This window comes from Bison bison, unplaced genomic scaffold (assembly GCF_000754665.1).
Source record: "Bison bison bison isolate TAMUID 2011002044 unplaced genomic scaffold, Bison_UMD1.0 scf7180017864038, whole genome shotgun sequence".
NCBI lineage: Eukaryota > Metazoa > Chordata > Mammalia > Artiodactyla > Bovidae > Bison > Bison bison.
The window spans coordinates 4,786,467-4,797,790 of NW_011494610.1; the positions used below are offsets into that span (position 1 = coordinate 4,786,467).

General features: G+C 48.5%; 1 long non-coding RNA gene across 1 annotated transcript in view; it reads left to right on the forward strand.

Moving 5' to 3' along the window:
• LOC104985089 overlaps positions 1-11,324 on the forward strand; it is a 107,406-nt gene that overhangs the window by 72,325 nt on the left and 23,757 nt on the right. The window lies entirely within an intron of this gene.

Here is an 11,324-nt window from a genome sequence, read left to right on the forward strand (position 1 = left end):
CCAGTCCAGCGTTTCTCATGATGGACTCTGCATAGAAGTGAAATAAGCAGGGTGACAATATACAGCCTTCACGTACTCCTTTTCCTATTTGGAACCAGTCTGTTGTTCCATGTCCAGTTCTAACTGTTGCTTCCTGACCTGCATACAGGTTTCTCAAGAGGCAGATCAGGTGGTCTGGTATTCCCATCTCTTGAAGAATTTTCCACAGTTTATTGTGATCCACATAGTCAAAGGCTTTGGCATAGTCAATAAAACAGAAATAGATGTTTTTCTGGAACTTTCTTGCTTTTTCCATGATCCAGCGGATGTTGGCAATTTGATCTCTGGTTCCTCTGCCTTTTCTAAAACCGGCTTGAACATAGACTGAAGGTTTTTGGATCCAGGGTCCTGGAGACATGGAGACATAGAGATGTCTTGGAGACGTGGAGACAGACATAGAGACGGCCTGGAGACACGGATTCCATCCTGCACGTGTGTCTCTAAAATAATTCAAATTTCGGTTAATCAAGAACCTATTTAAGGAGGCAAAACCAGTTTAAGCTGGTCAGCGTTTTATGTGCTGTTTCAAGCCCACATGGTCAAGGCCGCCTGACGAAGGTGGGGTCAAGTTCCAGACCTCACGCTGCCCAAGATTCACACCTTCCCTTGGAGTCCCAGGCTCAGCTGCCAAGCTAGAGCCTTTCCTTGAGATGAACTCTCCCAGGGGACTATCCTGGGTGATGGGGATTCTAGTCCACCCAGAATCCTTTGCCCTTACTTTGGTAACTGAACCTCACTCTTCCTGTTCTTTACAGGGGAACTACCTGTTCTTCATCTCAGTCTCTGCCGTTCAAGAGGGGTTGGCTCCAGGGCGGTCCAGGTTGAGGGTGGCAGTGGAGGCTGGGTTCCGGCCTTCTGGACTGTGAGGTCCGTCCCAGCCACAGCTGGGGCAGCCTCTGTTGAGGAGTATGCGTGGCAAGGAGCTCTCAGCTTGCTCCCCGGGGTGGAAGTGACCATGCTGGTCGTCCTTTGGAATTTGTAGCATGGAGGGGATGAGGGACCAAGTTCATAGGGACCCCCTCTCTACACTAGGTCCAAGCCCTGTCCCTGGAGTCAGTCACCACTGTCTATTCTGCACCTAACAGAAGCAGAAGATATCTAGGAAGAGGTGGCAAGAATACACAGAAGAACTGTACAAAAAAGATCTTCATGACCCAGATAACCACGATGGTGTGATCACTCACCTAGAGCTAGACACCTCGGAGGGTGAAGTCAAGTGGGCCTTAGGAAGCATCACCAAGAACAAAGCTAGTGGAGGTGATGGAATTCCAGTTGAGCTATTTCAAATCCTTGAGATTGCTGTGAAAGTGCTGCACTCAATATACCAGCAAGTTTGGAAAACCCAGCAGTGGCCACAGGACTGGAAAATGTCAGTTTTCCTTCCAATCCCAAAGAAAGGCAATGCCAAAGAATGCTCAAACTACTGCACAGTTGCACTCATTTCACAGGCTAGCAAGGACATGCTCAAAATCTTTCAAGCTAGCCTTCATCAGTACCTGAACCGAGAACTTCCAGATGTTCAAGTTGGATTTAGAAATGGCAAAGGAACCAGAGATCAAATTGCCAGCATCAGTTGGATCATAGAAAAAGCAAGAGCATTCCTAGAAAAACATCTACTTCTGCTTTATTGACTATACCAAAGCCTTGGACTGTGTGGATCACAACAAACTGGAAAATTCTTAAAGAGATGGGAATACCAGACCACCTGACCTGCCTCTTGAGAAATGTGTATGCAGGTCAAGAAGCAAGAGTTAGAACTGGACATGGAACAACAGACTGGTTCAAATTGCGAAAGGAGTACGTCAAGGCTGTGTATTATCACCCTGCTTACTTAGCTTATATGCAGAGTACATCATGAGAAACGCCGGGCTGGATGAAGCACAAGCTGGAATCAAGATTGGCGGGAGAAATATCAATAACCTCAGATACGCAGATGACACCACCCTTATGGCAGAAAGTGAGGAGGAACTGAAGAGCCTCTTGATGAAGGTAAAAGAGGAGAGTGAAAAAGCTGGCTTAAAACTCAACTTTCAAAAGACAAATATCACGGCATCCGGTCCCATCACTTCATGGCAAATAGATGGGGAAACAACGGAAACAGTGACAGACTTTCTTTTCTTGAGCTCCAAAATCACTGCAGATGGTGACTGCAGCCATGAAATTAAAAGACACTTGCTCCTTAGAAGAAAAGCTATGACAAACCTAGACAGTGTATTAAAAAGCAGAGACATCACTTTGCTGACAAAGGTCTGTTAAGTCAAAGCTATGGTTTTTCCAATAGTCATGTATGGATGTGAGAGCTGGACCATAAAGAAGGCTGAGCACGAGAGAATTGATGCTTTTGAATAGTGGTGTTGGAGAAGACTCCTTGGACTACAAGGAGATCAAACCAGTCAATCCTAAAGGAAATCAACCCTGAATATCCATTGGAAGGACTGATGCTGAAGCCGAAACTCCTATACTTTGGCCACCTGATACAAAGTGCCAACTCATTGGAAAAGATCTTGATGCTGGGAAAAATAGAAGGCAGGAGGAGAAGGGGAAGACAGAGGACGAGATGGTTAGATGGCATCACCGATTCAATGGACATGAGTGGGCAAGCTCCAGGAGGTGGTGAGGGACAGGGAAGCCTGGCGTGCTGCAATCCAGGGGGTCACAAAGAGTCAGACACGACTGAGCAACTGAACAGCAATAACAACAGCAACCTGTGAATCTGCTTCCAACCGGCCACGAAGATGAAAAAGGAGAGCCTGGACCACAGCATCCGTGGTTTGGACTACTACTCTGCACACGGACCAGAAAAGTATGTGGGACCTTAGACTCACCTTCTTTACGTATATCAAATGATGACCAGTAGGCTGATTTTCTGTCTCTATGCTCATAGCAAGAAACAGCTTAAATAAAAATTAATAACTTAGATTGATCATGAAAAAGAAAAGGTTAACCAGACCCTTGGTGCCAAGAGTGGACACGTGACCAACGAGAATGCTCGTTTCCCTGGTCACAGATCGATTTAGGGATTGGCATGTGACCCAGTAGGGCTATCAGAGCTAACTCTGAGATGTTTTAGAGAGTTACTAAAAAAAGAGACGATCTTTCTGCCCTGGTTGCTCAGCTGATAATAAGTACACCTGGGACCAGAGTGGCCACTAGGTAAGGACACGGGCCGTGCCTTCTGAGAGAGAAGCCAACACAGAGGACGACAGAGACCAGACATGGCCTGATTGACTGTATCGTGAGCGCCTGGATCCATCCATGCCTGAAGGTGGAAAGTTTTGAGTTGAGTTTCAATCACTTGCAATCAAAAAAGTCCTGACTAATTCAGGGTCCTGTGGCTGCCCCAAGCATTTAAGCTTTTCTCAAGTCCTCCCCTTCCAGTACATGAGAAGTGCTGACATTTGTCTGAATTCTATTAATGGGCTGACTTCAAGTTCTTTTCAGAGACAGCTAAAAAACAGATACCTTCAAGGGAGGGGGGGTGGAGGCAGAGGGGAAAGCCAAAATGTCCCGAAATTGTCCATGCTGAATCTCTCCCAGCCTGGCTGAGACACCATCTTACATTTGATTAGGCTTTTTTCTCCATTTACTTTCGAAGACCATCTTTGAAACTGGCTATTTTCAAGAGGAAATGACCTGGATTATTTTTTCATGATGGCTGCCCTTTTGTAACCTGGCAGATGTTTAATTAAAATTTTTATTACCTCCTAAAGTTAACATAGAAATTCATCTGTTATGGCAGCATAAAGCCCCATCTTTGAAACTCTCCTTTCCTACCCTAGTCAGGAAAGCTATCATTAGCCAAATCCCAGTATGTCCTCCCCCAGCCTCTCTAGTGCTGGTGGTGTTTTTACAGCCCTGAACTTCAGCTCAGACACAAGCCCCCTTGTGACACTTCCCTCGAATGCCCCAACGTGTCTGTTTCGGTCTCACTGTTGCTGCCCTGAACCCTCGCTTAGCATCGTGACCCTCTGTGCTCTGACTTGCTCACCTGTCCCTTTTCCTCTCCACGCTCCTTGAGGGCAGTGATTCTACCTCCTTCATTCTAGAGTGTATGGGTATTTTTGTCTGCATTTTATTCATTGGCTATCTCCCCTCAGCTTAGTACTCAGTACCTAGTATGTGCTCAATGAGTACTCACTGAATGTATTTCTGCATTGCTCATCCATTGCACAGGGCTTAGCAGAGAAAGGCAGGACTGTATGAAGGGAAGTTGCTCCCCGTGTTCCTAAAACCACATTGTCTGAGGCTTGACCATGACGGGCTCATCTCTATCCTTCTATCCAATCAGACACCAGCTGCATTTTTTTCATCGATTCATTTCGCGTATTCCCCAGACCCTGGGGAATTGATGTTTATGCTGTCAGGTGTAAATGGATGAACAGATTCCTAATATTCTACACGAACACATTCAGTCTTCACAGCACTGGAAGGAAGGCACATTGCTCCCATTTTACAAACGGGGGACTCTGAGATTCTGAGAAATGAGAGAGCCAGAGATCAGCAGGTTTAAGTGGTGGAAGCTGGATGAGCCCTTTTTCTCCAGTTGTCTTACACATGCATCTTATCCACCAAACAGTGTAGCAGCTTCTGCAAAAACCGAAGTCGGTGTCTCATATTTTGGGGGAAATACATGAGGCCCCAGTGGGCTCTCGGGAATCAGCCACTGAAACCTCACTGCACGTGTTGCTCCGCCTTTTCCGCCTGCAGAGGAACCCGGTCATCTCATCTTTGCTGGGAGGCAGAAACCCCTCTGTGTTTCGTGATGGACCTGATTCTGAACTTTGTGGGCCCCTAGCAAACAACATCAGTTATTCCTGACTTCAGGATGCACAGAGTAGCTGATGCCAAAGAGACAGGGAGCTTGTCACACTGCCTAGAACAAAGCCACTTTCCACAAAGCTAACGTGAATGGGACATGCTGGGATTGCACAGTTTACATGGCGGTGCTAAATAATTCAGAGAGGAAGCTGGCAGCTCAGTGCCTTTTAATAGTAAATAATTCAGGGGCCCTTTACATCTCCCCCCGCCCCCGCACCTGTAGATCAGTCTGCCTGCCTGCTGTGGACAGAGAAGCAGGAGTTGGAGAGTGAAGAATGCAAGGGCCATGATAACGAGAACGTTCTCCCCACTGTGTGTTTACAGAGAAAATTTGCACTTGCCCCTTTTTTAAAAAAATCATTTATGGCTGTGTTGGGTCCTCATTTTTGCATGCAAGCTTTCTCTAGCTGTGGCGAGCGGGGACTGCTCTCTAGCTGTGGTGGACTCTGCTGCTGTGGCGCGTGGGCTCGTGGCACGTGGGTTCAGTAGCTGTGACTCGTGAGCTCTGGGTGAGGACTCAGTAGTTATAGTTGCTCTGTGCCATAAGGGATCATCCCAGACCAGGGATCAAACCTATGTCCCCTGCATTGACAGGTGGATTGTTAACCTTTGAGCCACCAGAGAAATCTCTGCACTTGCCCTTTGATTTAGGGGCAGAGAAGTTCAGGCTTTCAGGACGCTGACTCTTGCAACAAGTTTTCAAAAGCAAGGGAAACAAGAAAAAACGTTTTCCCCAGACATTGACTCTGATTAAAGACCGGCAGGTGTGTGCCACTGTGCATGCATTAGTCAGCACTTTAAGTCTCTCTCAGCCAACTGTTCAAAGTGAGTTAGAAGGTTGAGGGCTGTGGGTGTCTTGAGCAGAACAGTGTCCTGGTATATAACTCAGAGTCTGGGTTCCACCTTACTAGCTCTGCAACCCTGGGCCAGTGATGAAGCTTTCATGTGCCTCGGTTTCTGCATCCATTAATTAGGTCCATAATAGTAACCCCCTCCCCCGTAGGATTACCATAAGGACCAAGTAGGAGTATGCATGTGACTAGTTTAGCTTACGTCATGGATGGACCTGGAGGGTATTGTGTGTGTGTGTGTGTGTTAGTCGCTCAGTCATGTCCAACTCTTTGTGATCCCATGGACTGTAGCCCACCAGGCTCCTCTGTCCATGGGGATTCTCCAGGCGAGAATACTGGAGTGGGTTGCCACTGCCTTCTCCAGGGGATCTTCCGGACCCAGGGACTGAGCCCAGGTCCCCCACATTGCAAGTGGATTCTTCACCATCTGAGCCACCAGGGAAGCCCAGGGGGTATTATGCTTAGTGAAATAAATCAGACAAAGACAAATAGTGTATGTTTTCACTTATATGTGGAATCTAAAAAATAAATAGAACAAAAGAGAAACAGACTCACACCGCTAGCGAGCAGCTAGCTGTAGGGGCAAGATAGGAGAAGGGGATTAAGAGGCACAAACCGCTAGGTATAAAATAAATGTTATATGGATGGAATGTGCAGCACAGGAAAATTGTCAACATTTTATAACTGACGTGTTATCTATAAAAATATTGAATTACTGTGTTGTATGCCTGAAATCAATATAATAGGTCAACTATACTTCAGAGGAAAAAGAAAAGGCTTAGCACAGAGTTGGGCAGTTTGAAATGACTTCATCAATAGGACCCAGTGCCAGGAGTTAAAAAAAAAAAAATTCCTCTCTTTACTAAGGAGGTCACCTCGTCTCAGGGAGACATTAAACTCAAGGTCACACAGAGATAGCTAGCATGATGTGGCCAGAGGGCGAATCCTTCCAGGCCTCAGCTTCCCATCTAAGTGACCTTATGGCTGAAGGGAGAGACAGTGTGGCCTGGTGGGCTGGGATATAGTGAGGAGGTTTCTTGTAGCTAAAGAGTTCTCTGGAATATTAAATGTGATCATATGGAGTTTGTATTTCTCCGTTTCAGTATAAAATAACATCACCCCCTCTAGTGACACGTGGATTTAACCCCCACCAGCTACTTGGCATGGGCACTGTGGTCACAAAGCAGACAGACTAGGTTCCAATCAAGTAAACAAGTTGAGAGATCGTTTATCCTGTGGTAAGTAAAAACGGGGTAAGACGCCGCAGAGTGACTGGCAGCTCCTTCCCCTGCAAGCCTGGGTTCAGGGAAGGCTTCTGCATGGAGGTGACATTCGGGCAGGGACAGGAACCTTGAAAAGGAGCTGGGCCCTGGTGAGCTGAGACAGAGCACAGGAGCAGAAGGGTCGGCATGTGCAAAGGCCCTGAGGTGTGGGGGGCAAACGCAGGGACTTCCCTTTTTTAAAATCTGGAATAACTTCCGTGGCTGTATGACTTCTCTGTGGCTGCTGTAACAATGTATTATGCGGTAGGTGGCTTAATAAAACACAGGTGTATTCCCTCATAGTGCTGGAAGCCAAGAGATCTGAAATCAAGGTGTCAGCAGGGCCACACTGCCTCTGGAGGCTCGAGGGGATGCTCTCTTCCTTGCCCTTTCCAGCTTGGGCTGCGGCCAGCACTTCTTGACTTGCAGCGGAGTCAACCCCCAGTCTCTCCATCCTCACATCACGGTCTCTACTCCTATCTGTCAAGCCTGCCTCGGCCCCACTCTTATGAGCATGGATTTATAACGGTTTCGTCATTGGATTTGGAGCCCAAGCAGATAGTCTAGGATAAACTCCTCCTCTCAGAATCCTTAAATCACATCCTTTGCCTTATATGGCAGTATTCACTCTTTTACCAAATACAGTAGAATTCACAGGTTCCAGAGACGAGGACATGGACAGATCTTTTGGGGGGCCATCATGCAGCCCCTACAACCACCGAGGAAGACGTGTCAGGCTCCAGACATTAAAAGCAGCAACAAAAGGGGCAAAACTCCACCTGTTTTAAGTTGAGCTGAAAACAGTTTCCAGTCGTGTAAACTATTTCTGAGAACTTCAGCTTCTCAATATTCAGAACTGGCTCCAAATACACGGCTGGGGGCCTCCCAGGAGGCACTAGTGGAGAGATGTAAGAGACACGGGTTTGATCACTGAATTGGGAAGAGCCCCTGAAGGAGGGCATGGTAACCCACTCCAGTATTCTTGCCTGGAGAATCCCATGGACAGAGGAGCCTGGTGGGCTACAGTCTATAGGGTTGCAGAGAGCTGGACACGACTGAAGGGACTTAGCACGCACGTTGCTGGACCCATACCCCGCTGAAGTATGGACCTTTATCTCTAAGTCCTCGCAGTCTCTGCTTTCTCCAGTCCAGTTTTTATTTACAGAGGGCTTATGATGCGGCGGGCTCGTGCTGACCACACGCACTCCTCAGGGAGCTTCCTCACGACAGGTTTGGCTTGCCTGGTGGGCGTGCTCCTTTAGTAAGTCTAGTTGAGGCCTGAGAATCTGCTTGTTAAGCAAGGCACCAACTGATTCTGATCCAGATGCAGGCACTCTGGAGTCCCAGCCTGGAGACATGCAGGTGTAAGGGAAGGGGTGTGTGCGTGCCAAGTCGCTCAGTTGTGTCCAACTCTTTGTGACCTCATGGACTGTTGCCCACCAGGCTCCTCTGTCCATGGGGATTGTCCAGGCAAGAACACTGGATTGGGTTGCCATGTCCTCCTCCAGGGGATCTTCCTGACCCAGGGATCGAACCCAGGTCTCTTATGTCTCCTGCACTGGCAGGCGGGTTCTTTACCACTAGCACCGCCTGGGCAGCCCAAGGAGAGGGGACACTCATTTAACTGCTAGACGGCCATGTTGCAAAATGTCCTGTTTGCGCTCTGTTTGGTGCAGACACGATTGAAATAACATTTCCATTTGCAAGAAGGCTCAGGCTGCCTGGAATGCTTTTCTTGCACAGAGGGCTCAGCTGGTAGAAAAAATCCGACCCAGGCTTCTAAGCTTGGAGAGAGTTTGGGGGGGAGCCCCCCAGGGCAAGAGCACTGGACTCAGCTCGGTTTGCTGATCCTGAGGTCTTGGCAGGTCCCTCCCCTCTGTGAGCCTCAGTTTCCCCCTCTGTTAACAGGGCCAGCCAGACTGCCATATCTACATCACAGCCCTGCCTTGAAGAGTCACTGGGAGTGTTGGGAACCCTGAGCATGTCGGGACTTTCCTGAGTTGGCATTTCTCGGAGGCTGTGACGCTGGTGGTGTGTAGGGTCCCGAGACCTCCTCGCCCCCTGGGAGGACTCATCGGACTCAGCACACGGTCTCCCTGTGCTTGTGACTCATTCCAGTGAAAAGATGAAGAGCAAAACCAGCAAAGGGAGAAGGCACGTGGGGCAGAGTCCAGAGGAAACCAAGCACAAGCACAAGTCTTTTCCCGGGAAGCCCCTGGGAGGCGGTTAGCTCCCCAGCTACGAGGGTGACGGTGCCTGTGGAGTGTTACCCACCAGGGAAGCTCCTTAGAGACTCAGTGCCCAGGGTTTGTAGTGGGGGCTGCTCACATAGGTAGCCTATGCCTGGCACCAGATTTTCAGACTCCCAGGAGGACCACAGGGGTCCAACATGAACCGAATCATATGTACAAACACTTTTGTGCAACGAGCCATCATCATCTGTTCACAGGGGTGGGACCCCCTCCCCACATCTGAGTTCCTGAGTGTAAGCCCAGGGCCAGCCCTGTCGGCAGACTTTCAGAGGAGAGTGGCCAGGCTGCAGTGTGAACCCTCTTCCACACTGGTATTCAAATCCCCTTTCTGTGCCTGGGGAATCTCCTGTCTTCTGAGACAAAAATCCACCTCTCATGATAGAGGCTGAAAATGTCAAGTACTCATTTTCCCAGCCATTTCTGCAGCGAGGGGACACAGGCATGAGCCCAATCCTGCCAGTCAGATGAACCCGCCCAGATTTTTAATTAGAAGCTAGTAGCTCAGCTGGTGGGAGCAGGAAATGCCAACCCACTCCAGTATTCTTCCTTGGAGAATCCTGTGGACAGAGGAGCCTGGAGGGCTGCCGTCTATGGGGTCGCACAGAGTCGGGCATGACTAAAGCGACTTAGTAGCAGCAGCAGCTCAACTGGTAAAGAATCTGCCTGCAATGCAGCAGACCCTGGTTTGATTCCTAGGTTGGGAAGTTCTCCTGAAGAAGGGATAGGCTACCCACTCCAGTATTCTTGGACTTCCCTGGTGGCTCAGATGGTAAAGAATCAGCCTTCAATGCAGGAGACCTGGGTTCGATCCCTGGGTTGGGAAGATCCCTTAGAGGAGGGCATGGCAACCCACTCCAGTATTGTTGCCTGGAGAATTCCATGGACAGAGGAGCCTGGCGGGCTACAGTCCACGGGGTCGCAAAGAGTCGGAGACGCCTGAGGGTAAGAACAAGAAGTGACATGGAGAAGTGGTGGCCACACTGGTAGGAGGGGGTAGCTACGCCCTGTTCCTAGAGATGGTGATGACAGCAGGGCTCCTGCTAGGGGCCCCGTCCAGTCTCCATGGTGCTGGGAGTCCCGGGCAGCGTGGACCTCTGGAATTGCCCTGGGTTTGCGGGAGGCTTTGGGCACCATGGCCCCTGCCTGGGTCTCTGGTCCTCCTGGAGTATTGGTGGGTTCCTGGTAACCAGCTCCATAGCAGACTCTTGTCTTGACTGAAGTTGGACAGAGCTGGGTTTCGTTTCCTGGAGAATCACTTTAAGATGGTGCTAGACAAGATGGCATCACAGAGTGAAATGTTCTCTTTTCTCTTCTTTTTCAGTTTTTGTTGTTGTTTGTTATTTAGGGGACGGTGTCTGCTCCTAGCACACTTAGTCTCTTTAATCTCTTCCTAATAGTTGTGACTCTCTCTTTTATTTATTTATCCAGCTTGATTCAGGTACAATTGACATATCAAATTATAAGATATTTAAAATGTATATTGTGGCGATTTGATATACATATTCATTGTGAAAGGACTCCCCCCACCATGCGATCTCCCTTTTGTATTTATTTATTTTTGACCAGGCCACGCAGTATGTGGAATCTTAGTTCCCCAACCAGGGACTGAACCTTTGCCCCTGCAGTAGAAGTGCAGAGCCCTAACCACTGGACCACCAGGGAGTGCGTACAATCTCTCTTTTAAACGAAATGACAACCCACTCCAGTATTCTTGCTGGGAAAATTCCATGGACAGAGGAGCCTGGCGGGCTCCAGTCCATGGGGTCACACAGGAGGATGCGACTGAGTGACTGAGCATGCTCCCTTTTAAACAAAGCCAGTGCACTGGAGACCAGGGTCAGTATCTAGGTAGAACTGAATAGCCTGGGTATTACAAAGTAGTTACCTTTTGTTTATGGCAAGTATACGGTATCAATACAATGATTCCTTTTAAAAGTCTTTAAGAAAAAAAATCACAATCCAGTTCATGAAAAATGAATAATAGTACAGTAGTGTATTACGAGCATGGTTCCTGAATGAAAGAATTGGGGGAAGCAAGTGGCTGGGCCTCCCATTAGACACAAAATGGGTCCAAAGAAGTGAGTGGAGGGGTTCTCAGACAC